Raw genomic sequence first — 17,918 nt, forward strand, 5'->3', positions numbered from 1 at the left:
GGAGAACTACATAAATGGCACAAAAAAGTATTTTCTGGGATCTGCCATACTGGGAGGATCATCTGCTAAGGCATAATTTCGATGTCATGCATATTGAGAAGAACTTTTTTGACAATCTCATGAACACGATCCTTAATGTTCAAGGTAAAACAAAGGATAATTTGAAGTCAAGACTGGATTTAGTCGATATATGTGCTCGTTCAGAACTTCATGTTGATGAGAATGGTAGGGCTCATTTTCCCATATACCGACTTGATGCAGAGGGAAAAGATGCGTTCTTTGATTTGATTTCAAACGATGTGGAATTTCCAGACGGTTACGCATCAAATTTGCGTAACTGTATCGACAGAAAGGAAGGAAAGTTTACTGGCTTGAAAAGCCACGATTGCCATGTAATGATGCAGCGCCTCCTTCCGTTCGCCTTCAAGGAACTATTACCACGAAATGTTCATGAAGAAATTGCAGGGATAAGTGGTTTCTTCCGCGATTTATGCACGAGATCAGTGACTCTTGAAGGTATTGAAAATTTGAAAACTAACATAGCCGTGATTCAGTGCAACTTTGAGAAGATATTTCCTCCCTCATTTTTTGATGTTATGGAGCATCTTGTTATTCACCTGGCAAGAGAATTGGAACTTGGTGGTCCTGTGCAGTATAGATGGATGTATCTGTATGAGCGGTATATGTTCCATTTGAAGAAGATGGTGAAAAATTTAAGTAGGGTGGAAGGTTCTATAGTCGCACAGATGATCAATGAAGAAACTTCAAACTTTGTCGAGTACTACTTTCCAGCAGAAGTTCAGACCAAAACCAGAAGACCTGCTCGGCATGATGATAGAGGCGAACGGGCAACATATCATGTTACGGTTCCAGACATTTTCACAGACGTTGGACGATTTAGCGGAAAACCAAAGGACCGTCGACTTACTGAGCAGGAGCGCAGTCATTTGCAAACATATTTGCTCACCAACTGCGAAGACGTTCTTCAATATGAGAGGTAAATAAATGAGCTTACAAATTTTTATTTTAACAAGTTGAAATTTAAATCTTAATTAATTACATTATTGTCATCATATACAGGATTTTCATGGCAGAAAAGCGGTTCGAGTATAGATACGCCACAGAGGACGAACTAGAAGAAATGAAGCAGAGAAAATTTACTGGATGGATGTTTACTTATGTGAGTGCTTTAAACAAATTAAAATATATTTTATCACATATTTATACTAATTCACATTTATTGATATAACATATATATATATGTGCTATTAATAGGTGTCTGCTGGTTTGGCCAGAGGTGAAACATTTGACGATTGGATACGTGAGATGGTCGTTGGACCAAACTTTGTTGTGAAGTCATATCCGAGATTTTGTACTCGAGGATATGCATTCACAACTCAGAAGAGGAGACGTTCGAGTACGACTTATGATGCTGGCGTTTGTTCTGCATCAGGAGATGATGTATACTACGGACACATACATGAGATTTTGGAAATCAAGTATTTGGGCATGGTTGGATTGCGCTGTACTGTTTTCTATTGTGATTGGCACGACAACACTCCAGATCGAGGTGTGAGAACAGATGCATTTGTTGTTACATCAGTAAATTCGAGGCGAAAGCTGCAATATTATGATCCTTTCATTCTTGCTTCTCAGGCCGATCAGGTAATTAAATGTTAATTATTCAGAATGATTCATCATCATGTGTATTAATTTATAATTTTTCTAAATGTTACAGGTTTGTTATATCAAGTACCCCCGGGTAAGGAACATAGATGATCCATGGGTCACTGTTACCAGACTTAATCCGAGAGGCCGAGTTCAGGGAAGTTCTGAGCTGGAAGACCTACTACAACCAAGCACATCCGGCAACTTAAGTGCAGCAGAAGATTTAGCTGGAGTTGGCCTTGTAGTCGATTTAACCGACTTCGGAGAGGAAGCCGTCGTTCACGTAGATGATGAACCAGTGATTGGAGAGTTTCACCAAGATCCAGATTCAGATTCATCTGGTGATGCAAGAATCATCAAATGTGAAGAAGTTCAATGAAAATGTTATTTCAAAATAAATAATAAATAGGTGCAACAACGTTTTGTAAATAGATTTTTTAGATTGATTCTATTTTAATAGTATAGACTACATTTTGATCTGCACTTCGAATGCGCAGGTTATTTTGGATGATAAACAAATTTTGATATGGAATAGTATTTAGTGATGTTGTACATTATTATGTTAAAAAGTCATATTATATCGAAGAATTTTTCTAAAATTTGTATAATTTATGAATTAGTTTACAGGTTCGGCTTTTGTATGGATCCAGGGCAAAATACATATTGGGTAATTTTTGGATCCGCAAGTCTCTATCGAGTCCAGGTCCTATCCGAGACCCAATCGAGTATCCGAAGTACCCAAAATAGTTTTTTTGTTTATTAGGTATATTTATATATTTTGAATATGTTTTTGAAATTACGGACAATTTTTAAATTTCAAGTTTGGATTTTTTCTATAGTTTTGGGTTTTAGGTAAAATTTCATTTTCAAAAAAATTTCGTATTCAGATAAAAATTTATGTACTTTTTGGTTCTTCGGATCAGATTTTGAGGTAAACTTTTAGGTATTTTGGATACTTAAATATTTTTGGGTATTCGTTTGAGTTTTCGGGTATGTTTTCGTGTCATGTATTTTTGGGTTTTCGGATACTTTTTTGGATTTTTGGATATTTCAAGTCTATTCGGGTTAACAATAATAGAACCGAACGGACCCGTGATGTACCCAAAAGTTACAGTTATTTACATAAACTTAAATTTTAGATCCGGACCTGAGAAAGAAACCAACCTAAATACAAAGCAAATATTTTCAAATACCTAATTAGGTCCAAATGTCGAGGATACTAAAGATCTATACCCAAAATTAGGTGTGGGCAAAAAAACCAAACCGAAACGAACAGAACTAACCCAACCAAAATTAAACCGAACCAAACCAAACTGTGTTCTTTACATAACCCAACTGGTTCATGTTTCACTCAACCCGAATGGTTTGGTTTTAAACCGAACCGAACCAAACCGATAACCCAATATATTTTTATCTATTAATAAATAATAGAAATATATGTATATTAACATATTGTGAAATTATTTAGTTATAGTTCCATTTTCCTTTTTTCCCATTTCAATATTTTTTAAGCTCCTAAATATGAAGCAAATAATACTATTATATATACACTTTAATTCCAATTCTACTATGTAATTCCTAAAGATTATACTAAAAACAAAGCCTAAAAACTATAACCATCTAAAGTTGTCGTCGTCTCTCTCATTCATCGTAGATTCTCCAATTTCAACTTTGTAAAGGTAAAATTATCTAACCTAAGTTCTTCTAGGATCAATCCCCTATATATTAATCCGGGAGCATTGGAACATGTTTTCGTAGCCACGTGTCATCACGAGAATGATTCTTAGAATTGTTAGAAAAATAAGTTGGTCCATATAAATATATACTATGCTTTTTATTAAATTAACTATCAAATTAATTAATAGTGTACAAAAGAATATTTTTTATTTCCTTAAATAAAAGCTACGGATTTACCTAATATGGTTAACATATGTATGACAATTAATGATTATGAATAATACATATTTGATAAAAAAAATTCTGACCTCTCTCTTTTTTGTTTAATTTTATACTATTAAAAGAAATTAAACAATCACATTAAGCGTATAATAAAAAAAATTATATTTTTTCTTATATGCTATATTTTGAATTTTAAAAACGACTATAAATTACTAAAAATGGTAAAAGTGTCACATTAAAATTTATGTGATCAATGGTTTAACTTTTTTTTTTTGTTCAAGCAAGATACAAATGATCATATATCATAGGGGTGGACGTTCGGATACACGTTCGGGTTTGTATCGGATATTTCAGTATAAAGGTATAGAACCCGTTCAGGTACTTCTACACTTTGAGTCGGGTTCGGGTATTTTATGTTCGGGTTCGGATATTTTGGGTCGGGTTCAGATATTTAAATTTTGAAGAAAAAATAAAAAAATTATTCATTGTTTAATTTTTTTTGTATTTAAAAGATTAAAATATTAATTGGTTTGGAGATAAAACTTTTAAAATAGAAAGACACTAATTTAGTTGTTGTTTTGAAATTTTCGATGCAACTTTTGTTAATGCAAGAAACCAGAGCTTCATATGTATATTAAGTGAGTACCAAATGATTTCGTCCATAATTATATGTATATTATTTAATTTTTACCAATAAGAATCATTAATATAAATATTTTGAATAAAATGAGAAAAATAAACTAGAAATATAGAGTTAAATATACTTATGTTTGAGTTATCTTCGGATTCAGATTTTACCCGAACTAGTGAAATAAGTAATTTGTTTTGCTGTTCTAATTAGATGATTTTTAGACCGAGCTGGTGAATATATACTAGACAAAAATTTATATTTCGAGTCTACACTTATATTCTATAACAGCTTTATATATTAGATTTGAACACTAACCTGTTAATATAGTTTGCCGGTGATTTTTTTTCAAAATTTTGATTCTTAGATATGTATATGGAGTGAAACTAATTTTTACAGATGTCCATTTTTTTAATTGACACTTATATAATTCACTGAATTGATAAAATAAGTTAAAAAAGGAAACTTAACTCATATCAATGAAACAAAGACGAGAACGAAAGCACAATTCTATAGAGGTAGAAAATGAAATCACTTATGGAGAGTCAATAGTAAACAAATCGATAGCAGAAAACCTAATCCCCTTTCATCATTATACAATCGATGTAGCCTATTTGGTTTTGGTGATTGGTGTCAGCCGCAAAACTTAATTTCCTTTTGTGCATATGAAGTCTTAAAAATAATTAAAATGAGATGTAATACGTTAACTCTTCAACAACGATGATATATTTAAGAGACCAACATTTGTATTCATCATTTTATAATCGATAAAGAATGCAGTGTTGCAAAATGTTAAAAACATTTCATAAACAAACATTATTATAAGAACTCACCCCGCACATGCGCGCGGGTTATCATCTAGTAAAGAGTAAAGTAGATGCAAATACTCTATTAGTTAAAATAATTTTGGAATGCTTACAAGTCTTCGTTAACAATATATTTCAAAACCAAACCGAACTGCACCGAAAACCAAACCATAATAAAGTAAACCGAACTCAATCTAAACCAAACCGAACTAAACCGAACCAAAGTAAACCCAAACCAAAGCTATTTTGGTTTTGATTCGGTTGAGTTTTAAAAAATTCAAATTAACCAAACCAAACTCAACCCAAAACTAAACCGATATGCCCACCCCTACCCAAAATGAACTAATCTATACCAAATCCGAAAATTTGATGCCTATGTTTATTATATTTTGTGTGCATTTTATAATAGCTACATTTGTTAAGTTGGTGAGAACCGAGATTAATTAGCAGATTTTTGGCTAATTTAAAAGTTTAGATTTATAGAGTTTTTAATAGTTTCTAAACTTATATTAAATAACAAAATTTTATTATAAATATTTTAGTTTTAAATAATTTCCGTACCTATTCCCAGAATTATTAGATTAATAATTTTACTATTATGATTTTGTTTTTTTTCATATCATATACTATGTGCTTTCTTATAGTGCTTCTTTCTTTAAACTCTAAAAAATAATGCAATATCATAAGTACATATGTTATAATAGAAATCAATTAGTTTCGTGAGCTTCTATATAATATTAGATTAATTATTGTTTGGCCGTAGTGTTTCTTTTATATTGATTAGTAGCAACAATTAAAATAATTAACTTAGTGTGTTCCTTATAAATAGGAGTAGTGATATTTTTATTGTTTAAGGAAAATATTAAATAAAACATATTATTAATGAAAGAGTCCAACAATCATTCATAGGTATATTTTTAAAAAACCTTTCCTTTTTAATAGTATATATTTTCATTTAAATACAAAATTTAGATGCTAAGTTGTTTGTTTATCTTTTTATAAAAATATTTGAATACTAGTCGTTAAAAGGCCAAAAAGGGGATTATTTATATTATTAATAAAGAAATAATTATAAAAGACAAAAAGACATGATTTGATTTTAGCATTTTTACGAAAACCCTAATTTCAATTTTGATGGAAAATATGATTTTAAAATTTTGACGGCAAAACAGGCTTTTGGGGTTTTGACAGAAAACACAATTGGACAAATTTGGCGGGAAAACTCAATTTTGCAATGATAGGCCTGTTCGTTTACTAAACGCGCTGCGTCAACACTAGCGGCTGAAATTTGTTTGTAATTTTCTTCTGCACTGACGCTGGTGAAAGAAAGAAGAGAACGCGCGTTAGAATGATCGATGGAATCTGGTGATGTTTGTTGCGCTGAAATAACTAGCGTTACTGTTTATCTTTTCTTTCTCTTCCCTGCGACTGAAAAACATGGATGCTCTTCCATTCTTTCTTTTCTCTCTTCGTTAAGTTGCCTCATTTTCCCTTTAAACTCAGCCGCTAGTGTTGACGCAGCGCGTTTAATAAACAAACAGGCCTGATGGCAGAAAAACGTGTTTTTTGTTTTGGCACGATAACACAATTTTATGATGTTGGCAAGAAAACTTGATTTTACGGATTTGACGGGAAAACACGCTTTTTTGATTATGGCGGAAAAACAAGATTTTATGGTTTTACTGGAACACTAGATTTTGATGTTTCGACAAGAAACACAATTTTGTGGTTTTTGCAGAAATTCATTTTATATTTTCGGTGAAAAAAATTGATTTTGTGGTTTTGGCAGGAACACTCAATTTAGCAGTTTGCCAGGAAAACTATCTTTTTTTGTTTAGCAGGAAAACAAGATTTTTATGTGTTAGCGAGAAAACTCAATTTTATGATTTTGGTGGAAAAAACTCGATTTTATGATTTTTGTGGGAATACTTGATTTTACGATTCTCGTGGAAAAAATTGTTTTTATGATTTTTGTGAATATTCATTTTTGCGATCTTGACGTACAGGATAATGTGATTTTACGATTTTAACGAAAAAACTCAATTTTGATCTATTTTGGCGAAAACATAATATTTTTGGTTTTTAGCGGTAAAATTCATTATTACAATATTGCAGGGAAACATTGATTTTTTTATTTAATGTATTATATAATAATTATAATAACTTATCTAATTAGTTTGTATTTGTATTGAAGAATATTTTAGTATTTTGTATTTTGAGATGCAAATGTTGCTTTTAAATTCTACATTTTTACACATGCCGTAAAGAAACTGTAAACTTATACTATGTTTTTTTCTCGCTGCATGTGGATTATCTATTCTAATTTTACTAAATTTATAAGTTTCACTTGTACGTGAATTTTTCATTTTATATTTTCTTGCATTTTTTCTTGAATTTAAATTTGAAATAATTTTTATGTTTGGTCTGTTTAAACTGAATATTTTATTATTTTCTTCTTAATTTATTGATATGATATGTAATTTTAATTGAAAATTTTGTCTGATGTATTATGAAGTTTATGTTATTTTAAACTATATTTCCATTATATGAATGTAGAGTGATGATTTTGTTTTGTTTTTCTTTTGTAAGAGTTAATTTCATCACTTGTGTATACAGCTTAAATCATCTTAATAAAAGAAATTTAGTAATTCATATCATAACATAAATTAAATATGTAAAATGAAATATCATGTTATTTTGTCCAATATTAACTTTAGATAAATTGTTTATTCTTTTTTGATTTTCTTGTGATTGTTTGAATGTTGTCTTTCATAGTTTTGTTTCAACATAATATTGACAATAGTAAAACAAATAAGTTTTCTTTATTTTTGATGTTAGATATTTGTAAGCTTAGATACGGTAGATCAAACATTTTGTAACTAAATGTATAAAACAGTAGTTTGCAAATCAGTATATATTTGGAAAATAATTTAAAGATGGAAAGAAGAAAAAGTGAAAGACCACAAATGAGAAATTTGGAGATTTGCCATTATCATTGAAATTAAGTATGAACCATAAAAAACTCAAAAATAAACCATTGGTGATGTAATATAAATTAGATTTTGATCAGCGTTTTGCAAGCGAAGAACTATTTTCTGGATACAAATTTTTTTTTAGTGGATATGAAATATAATTAACATTTGATCTTAAACATTTGATGTTTGAAATCTATAACTGAGAGTTTTTTTATTTTCACCTCTTAAATTCTAGATTCCGGCCCAATGTTTTCAAATCAAACACGAACTCAAAGTCGAAGTGGTAAATCTGGTGACCCTTATACGACCCAGATTTAGTGAAAATTTATTAACTAAAAACTATATAAAACCTAGTAAAAATTTAAGAACCCCACATTAATATGTGATCAGACGTCGGTTGACCTAGTAAAATCCCAAGAAAAATCTTATAACATTTCTAGAAAAAAATAATTAAAGTACTCATATACTTTTAAAATTACATAAATTGAATACATTATTTGATTTGTAATACACTAAACTTTAATAAACAATAATATATCATGCAAAGAAAATGGTAATAGAGAAAACCAAAACTATCTATTATAATTTTGTATTTTTATTTATTTAAGATTTAAAATTTAATTTTACTTTAATTTTTATTTATATATTTAATATCTTAACTTTCAACCAAAGTAATAATTTGGTATTAAAAATTATTTCAATAGTGAAAAATAAAAATTAAATTAATTTTTAAATATTTAACTAAAATTTAAATACAATGGCAGACAATTTTGCACGCAGTGCTTGGAAACAATGTCCTACGTCGTTCATATGGACGCAGAGTTACCAAGGTGGTTCTCAAAGTCTTAGTTGAATATGTATTTTGATGAAAAAAAAATTCAAATGTTAATGGCACTATTTTTTTTTGATCAAATGTGAAATTTATTGACAAGAGTAAGAAAAGGCATTTACAAGAGATAAATAAATCCTAAAGCTATTCACAAAAAGAAAGTGCTTGTATAATCCTATGTGTAATCAGATATCTCAAACCAACGCTGCATCAAACCAGCCAGCTTATGATCCGGCTTGTACCGAAGAGAGCTGATTCTGTTTCGTATGGCATGTTGGGGAAAAATACTCACGTATAGGATTCCTCTAGACCCCAGACAGGACACCGGCCTCTAGGTCCCCGCTAGGAAGCACCCCGGGTCCCCGCTACAAAATACTCTGGGTCCGGTCCCAGGGACCGCCCCCTCCTCCCGGGAAAAGAAAAACTTCCGATAAGGAAAACCTTCCATATTTCCGAATAACCTACTCCAACCGACTAAGGCCCGCCTTAAGAAGACTATATAAAGGGAACCTAAACCCTAGAGCAAGGGATCGACACCTCAAGACTTAGAGATTATAGCTAGGCGGCTAGAACTAGGGTTTATACACCAAACACTTGTAGTTCCGTCTTGTTCTATCTAATAAAACATCTCTTCAAGTCTATTTCTCTCAAATACTCACGAAATCTATACGAATATCAGCCTTGTCCATCGTTCCGTAGTACTCACAAAGATCCTACACAAAAGTCCCCTAACATGGCCTTATCGATGATCCGGAGAGCTTGCTCTATTGTGCGATAACCTTTCTGATGTCTCCGGTCATTCCTCTCCTTCCACATGTAATATACGCAAGTCTGAAACAGCATTTTGACGAGTATCTTGTCCATGTTGCTAAGAGTATTACTGGTAACAAAATGCAGAGTAAGCGACCAGTCTGGATTGATCCTACTGCCACAGAGTCTGCTTGCGAGTCTATCCCAGACAGTATAGGTGAATGGACAAGCAAAAAATATATTATCTCTCGTCTCATCCCTTTCTCCACACATCATGCATCCTTGTTGAATGCCCCAAGCCATCATACGAACTCCAGTTGATAGTCTATCTTTTATTGCCAACCAGACTATAAAAGAGTACCTAGGAACTCCTTGTGGAAACAACACACTCTTGCTCCAGACCACTTTGTCTCTCCTTACCAGGATTTGATCCCAGGTTTTACTCGATGAGAAGTGCGTTTTATAGGTATCCTCCGCATGCTTCCATAAAACCACATCTCTACCATGCTCGTCACGCGGCACCCTTTCATTCAGAATACGGTCATGAAGAGCATGAAAATGTCTACTTCTTTGTCCCCTTACATTTCATCGCTGCTGTATAGCTGCTTCACTAACTCTAGCATTGATTGAGACTCCAAGATAGTATGTATCAACAGCTCCCGTAATATCCATAAGCTTCCCCATCTGTAACCAGTCATTAAACCAAAAAAATGCAGTGTGACCATCGTTAACCTGATACCGAATGAATTGATACGCCAGTGGTCTCAATTTTAGGAGCTTCCTCCAAATCCAAGATCCCTTCCCATCCTCTCCTATATCCTAAAAAGAATTATGTCGCAATAAGTAGTGATGTATCCAAGATACCCAAAAAGAAACTGAATTCGAAAAAATCCTCCTGATTAAGCTTAGTGCAAAGACCTTAGACGAATCACACAGCTTCCGGATGCCAAGACCGCCCTCATCCTTAGGGAAACAAAGATCCTCCCAAACCACCTTAGCTTTATGAATCTGCGTAGGGGAGCCAGACCACAAGAATGCACTGCACATACTTTCAGTTGTGTCCAAACAACCTTTAGGAAGAATAAAGGCCTGACTCCAAAAATTGACAATACTGGATATGACTGATTTGATCAACTGTAACCTCCCAGTATAAGATAAGTACTTATTTCTCCAAGATAGCATTATGCTCCTTACCTTGTCTATCAGTGGCTCGTAGTCTTATTAATAGCACTATTGTATATAGTAAAGTTAGGGGTGTCAAAATGGGTCATGACCCATGGGTTGACCCAACCCAAGTTGACCCATTAACCCAAATGAACGGTTTATTTTTGATCCTATGGGTTAATGAGTTAATAGGTTAATGGGTTAACAAGTTAATGGGTTAATAGGTTAACGGGTTAACAAGTTAAATAGGTCTATTGGGTTGGGTCAACTCTGACCCATTTAGTTTTCAATTAAAAAACCATTAATAAACCCAATTCTCTTCCAAACCCATGATTCAATTTTACTTTCTCTATCGTTGCATCGATCTGATTTCGTTTTTTCCGCCAAAATCACAAAACGCGTTTTCCCGCCAAAACCGAAAACACGTTTTCCCGCCAAAACCGAAAAACGCGTTTTCCCGCCAAAACCGCAAAACGCGTTTTTCCCGCCAAAACCACAAAACGCGTTTTTTCCGCCAAAATCGCAAAACGCATTATCCCACCAAAACAACAAAACGTGTTTTCCCACCAAAACCAAAAAACGCGTTTTTCTCGCCAAAATCACAAAAACGCGTTTTTCTCGCCAAAACCGCAAAACGCGTTTTCCCGCCAAAACCGAAAAACACGTTTTCCCGCCAAAACCGAAAAATGCGTTTTCCCGCCAAAACCGCAAAACGCGTTTTCCCGCCAAAACCGCAAAACGCGTTTTCCCGCCAAAACCGCAAAACGCGTTTTCCCGCCAAAACCGCAAAACGTTTTTTCCTGCCAAAACCACAAAACGCGTTTTCCCGCCAAAACCGCAAAACTCGTTTTCCCGCCAGAACCGCAAAACTCGTTTTCCCGCTAAAATCACAAAAACTCGTTTTCCCGCAAAAATGTGTTTTCCGCCTAAATCGGAAAAACGCGTTTTCCCGTCAAAACCGCCAACTTGTTCTTAACTAAAAAATGGTTCATTATAAAGATGTTGGGTTGATGGGTCAACCATTAACCCATCTGACCCATTTAATTTAATGGATCATGGGTCAACCCAATCCATTTATTGAATGGGTTAGGTTGACCAATGACCCATTAACAATAAATCCATTTGGGTTATGGGTTGGGTTGACCTGTTTGATCCATTTTGACACCCCTAAGTAAAGTATATCAAGGAGACTTAAAAAAATCTTATGTTTTAATAGTATTGATGGAAGAGAACAAATAAATACTTTTGTTATATCTTTAAGACAATCTGAAATAGTGCTTCATTTTCCACTTTTTGCTTCATTTTTAAAAAAGGTTTTGCTCCAATAGTTCTTCCAAAATGAAGAAATTAACGGTGTATGTCAAATTTGTAGATATACTATTCATATCTGCATTTTTTTTAAAGAAGAACTTCTTAAATTAAAACTTGGTCCTTAACTTTCATTTATTCTCATATTTTCCCAAAATAAATTATATAAATTATTATTACTCAATTAATTTCAAATATTCAATTATCATTTTCATCTAATTTCATGTTTATATCAAAAATCATGAAAATGTTAATTTTTGCTTCAAATTACATTTTTAATCACTTATAGATGAAAGTTGTTGTTTCTTTATGGTGAAAATAAAAACACAAACTGAAATACATAGTATATAACTATATATTATATAAAACACTTTTTAAATCCTATTTAATTTGGTCAATATAAAAATTTCGAGAGTTCAATTTTCAAGAAAAAAAAATATCATAAAATTAATAATAATTCTTAGAAAACTAATGCAAAAATTTAAAAATTTAGTATGTAGTTTCATTTTAAAATAAATTAACAAATAAACAACAGATTAATATATGAATAGTACAATTACATCAAATTGTATCAAATTACATAATTTGTAATATAATATTGTGCACAAATAAAAAAAAATTATTATCAAACATCTATATTATAAAATAATATATTTTACCCTATATGTAAATTACAAAACATAAAAAACATACATGAGATATTTTTATAAAACCAGCGGTTTATGAATTTACATTGAACATAATTTAAATCAACCACCCGCACAGTGGAGATAGAACATACTTGGAATATTGTTTTGCAAAAAATAAACGAAGCAAGGTATTAGAGCAATTGTTGCTTCATTTTTTCTTCAAAAGTTCACTTTCTTTCACACACTAATGAAGCAAATAAGAAAATTTCCAACATCACTCCATAATTTACTCCAAAATAGAATTTGGAGTAAAAAATTCTACAACTTCACTATATTTTCCACTTTATAATGGAGTAATCATTTTATTTTTTTTTGTTACTCCAGTTTTAACTTCATTTTTGGGTAGGGTTTGAGTAAACTTAATTTCATTATTCCCATAAGTCAATTGCATTTTTTTACGTTTGATGTCTTATAAATATCCAACCCCACTCTATTTTTTTTTTAGTCTGAAATTAAAATGCTCTTATCTTATTTTTTTTCTACTCCATACTAGAATAAAATTTATATTTACTCTAAAAATAAAATAATATATTTATTTATTTTTCATTATTCTACTTTTCATTTAAAAATGGAATACAATTAGAATAAAACCAAACTCAAGTTAGATGGTAACTATTTGTCTGCGCATATATTACTTATCAAAACTACTAAAATAGTTGAAAGGTAGCCGACAGTTTTTGTATTTTTTTTATTTTATAGCTGATAGTAGGTCTGGAACGGATCGGATATTTGGAGAATTTTAAGGTATATGTATCCTTATTCGGCGGATCTATGATTTTATTATCCTTATCCAGATCCGTAGTTCTCGGATATTCGGGTGACGGATATTCGGATCCGGATTTGAATTTTAAAATAAATAAAATAATATTAATATATATATATATATATATAAAAAAATATTAACAATAACTTCAAAATAAAAAAATGTATATAATTTTTTAATTATTTATATGTTTAATATTAAAAATTTATATATAAAATTATAAAAATGAAAATATAATAGATAAAATTAGTTTTTATACACATATATTACTATTTTGAAATAATTCTCAACAAAAAATTACGGATCCGGATTATCCGGACTAAAAAATCAAGATATCCGGATCCGAATCCAGTTTTGATGCATCTAACTTTTTACTATCCGGATCTGAATTTGGCCCCTCCGGATATCCAGATTTTTGTACTGGATCTAGATCGAATCCATTTCAAATAATAAGTATCAGGCCTATCTGATAGAATTGACTAGAGCTTATTTTTTTAACAAACTGGCTCGAATATTATTATTAAGTGAATGCAACATTCATGTTTTATCATAATTATTTTAATTATTACTGTAGATAAGTCATTATACTCAACTAATTCTTTTTTTTTTTAACAATGAATTCTTTTTTTTTTCTTGTGAAAGAAAACCCAAAGATTTCAAAATAAATATTCTCTGTTTTATATTAAGTGTTTAGAGAAAAAAAATTAGCTACAAAACAAGTAATGCTTTAGATTTTTGATACAAAATTTATTAATTTTATATCTTCTATGACTTTTTATATTTTCTGTTCTATTTTTTTATAGATTACAATATGCCTAAATGTATAATTTATTAATTCCATCTATCTTGAATCCTGGACCTTCCGGCTGCAAAACGACGGCTCGAAACGTCGGGTAAACAGTGGCTCAAGCTCCGAGATACGGTACTCCGTTCCGTTAGCCTTCGGCATAGTAACAGTTTTTTTTTCTTGCATAGTAACTGTAACAGTTAACCTATATTTAAACTCTGTTACCTTCACAACGTCAAGATTAACGAGTATCTTCATTCCTTCAATAGGTATAACTTACTCCCTCTGTTTCGATATGTAACTAGTTTTAGCAAAAAATATTTGTTTCACAATGTAAGATGTTTACATAATCCAAAGCACTTTTTATATTTATTACATGTTGTGTGACCAATCAAATAATTCATACATTTTTATTATTGGTTGAATTTATGTATTAAATACTATTTTTTCAAAAGTAAAAGTTTTCTTAATATTCACAATTTTAACTAAAACTACTTACAAATAAAAATACTGGGACTATAAGATACATATTAACGGTTCCGTCAATATAAAACGGCATCATTTTTATAACCCTCTCTGTCTCTGCCTCACTCTCATCATTGTACGGCTTGAACTTAAGCACAAGCTCTGTGGCTGCTTCTTGTTCGTCGTTTGTGAGCATAGGTAACCACTGCCTTCGTGGATCTTGTCCGAGACGATGGCTCGAGAAGAAAAGTCAACGGAAATCTCTCGAGACTTTCAGTTGTCAAGCGATGATGAAGGCCTGACGTGGTGGCGGTTTGATGTTGTTTCGGTGATGAGTACCAAGACAAGACTAGAGACTTGTCGGGTTCGTTGAGACCAACGTATTGGAAAGTAAACTTGTGGCTCGGACTAATGGGGTACGTTTTGTTGATGATGTTTTGGATGAGTTTGAGTTCGAGTTCGGTTTCGGTTAAGGGATCGAATGGGTGACGCGATGGAGCGAAACTTGACGATAAAGTTGCGAAAATGAAAGAAAAGAAGATGATAATGTTGAGGTGAAGTGGAGCCATAGCGATCTTTTCGAACTGTTATATTGTTTTGATTTAATGGACTTGGTTTATGTTTACATTTATAGGCAAATGCACATGTATCCGTAATAGTATTTATGCGCCGAAGAAAAATAATACACACTTAGGTTTTTAGATCGGTCAATTCTCTCAAATAGTTATTTTTAAGTTTTTGTCACAAAAATATCACTCGAAAAAAATGACCAAAATAGTCTATTTTTATTTTTGAAATTTTTAATATTTATTTTTAAATATTTAAAACACTATCCCAAAACTCCACCCCCTAACTCTATACCTTAAATCTAGATTAGTTAACCCTAGGATAAAAATGTACTTTTACCATTTAATAAAACTTCTTTTGGTCATTTTTTTTCATTTGAGTGCTATTTTGTGACAAAAACTTTAAAAAAGCTATCTTAGGGAATTTATCTTTTATATTTGCCACGACTAAAACATTCTGCCTTAGATTAATTAGGAATGTAAATTACAAAAAAGTCTAGTGGATTACTTAGGTGTATTATTAACACTACAAGAAAACAACGGTATTCTGACGGACATTCCGATGGAAAATGAAATCCTCGGAATTTCCGAGGATATTCCGAGGAAACCCAAAATTTGGTTTCCTCGGAATTTTTTCGCAATATGCCGACGGAATTCCGAGGAAATATTAATCCGTCGGAATATTCTTATGGAATACCGAGGAAAAACGTATTCCTCGGAAAAAATTGATGAATTCCGAGGATATATTATAGCCGTTAGAGAGCCGTTGGGGAATTTTAAAAATTCCGAGGAAATTCCGACGAACTAGCCGTTTCCGTCGGAATTCCGTCAGAATTTCCTCGGTCTGTCGGCAGGATTTCAACTATAAATACAAGCACCCCTCTTCCTCTTCATTCACTCTATATCTTCATCCTCCCTCTTACTCTCTTTACACACGAATTTGATTCATAAAAAACATGTCTTCTTCAAATTATTTTCGTTCTTGGATCGATCGACCTCATTTGGATCCGAACACGAGATTGCTTACGGAAGAATACCAACGAGGTATAACCGAATTCATGGGGTTAGTTCACCGACAACCGGAAGCAAAAACAGGTATGTTAAGATGTCCTTGCTCTAATTGTAAAAATAGAAAGGTTATTAAAGAGTGGGATGTTTGGACTCATCTATATTTGAGTGGGTTTACACGAAGTTACAAAATTTGGTATCATCATGGGGAAACTGATTATGAACATGGTAGTACTAGCGAACCTCAGCCAGCGGTTAGATTAGAAGAACCAATTAGAACGGATGTAGATTATGGTGTAGGTACTGAGGAGATGGTAAATGATCATTTTAGAGGGGAAGATTTACCCAATGCACAAGCTAGGAGATTTTATGATATGTTGGATGCTGGAAAGCAACCATTGTACGAAGGTTGCAGAGATGGTCATTCAGCTTTATCATCTGCTACAAGATTGATGGGCATTAAAACAGATTATAATTTGGCTGAAGACTGTGTGGATGCGATTGCTGATTTTGTAAAAGGTATTCTACCCGAGGATAATGTAGCTCCTGGTTCATACTACGAGGTTCAGAAACTCGTAGCTGGTCTTGGTTTATCGTATCAGGTAATAGATGTATGCAGCGACAACTGCATGATTTATTGGAGGGCGGATGAACAGCGGGTTACATGCAAATTTTGTGGAAAGCCTCGTTATAAAGATACGAGTGGAAGAGTTCCAGTGCCATATAAAAGGATGTGGTATTTGCCTTTGACGGAAAGGTTGCAGAGGTTGTATCTGTCTGAACGCACAGCGCAACCAATGAGATGGCATGCGGAGCACTCAACAGATGGTGAGATCAGACATCCTTCAGATGCAAAAGCGTGGAAGCATTTCCAATCAAAGTATCCCGAGTTTGCGTATGAGAGAAGAAATGTCTACCTTGGATTATGTACTGATGGTTTCAGCCCGTTTGGCAAGAGTGGAAGACAGTATTCTCTATGGCCAGTCATTCTTACACCATACAACCTACCCCCAAACTTGTGCTTGCGACGAGAGTTTTTGTTTCTCTCGATTCTCGTTCCCGGACCAGAGCATCCTAAGAGATCACTTGATGTGTTTCTTCAGCCACTAATATATGAGTTGCAACAACTATGGGCTCAAGGTGCTGAAACATACGATGTTTCGTGTAAAGAAAACTTTCAAATGCGGGCAGTACTAATGTGGACAATAAGTGATTTTCCAGCATATGGTATGTTATCTGGATGGACAACGCATGGAAGGCTATCATGTCCATATTGTCAAGATAACACTGATGCTTTCCAACTAAAACACGGAAGGAAAACGTGTTGGTTTGACTGTCACAGGAGATTCCTACCACCTGATCATCCATATCGTAGGAGTAGGAATTTGTTTACGAAGAACAAGAGGGTGTTTGACAGTCCACCTCCGGAAATTTGTGGGAAAGATTTGAAGACACAACTAAGAGATTTTGGTGCAGAAAGGACGCCAGACGTCGGTGGACATGAGCGTTTTCCGGTAGATGCTGTTGGAGACCTACATAACTGGCACAAAAAAAAGTATTTTCTGGGATCTGCCATACTGGGAGGATCATCTGCTAAGGCATAATTTAGATGT

At 32.7% G+C, this 17,918-nt stretch overlaps 1 pseudogene; it reads right to left on the bottom strand.

Annotated features, from left to right (window-relative positions):
- Positions 1-15,532, bottom strand: part of LOC106413492 — a 37,322-nt pseudogene extending 21,790 nt beyond the window's left edge.
- Positions 15,533-17,918: the final 2,386 nt, after the last annotated feature.

This window comes from Brassica napus, chromosome C8 (genome assembly GCF_020379485.1).
Source record: "Brassica napus cultivar Da-Ae chromosome C8, Da-Ae, whole genome shotgun sequence".
Taxonomy (NCBI): domain Eukaryota; kingdom Viridiplantae; phylum Streptophyta; class Magnoliopsida; order Brassicales; family Brassicaceae; genus Brassica; species Brassica napus.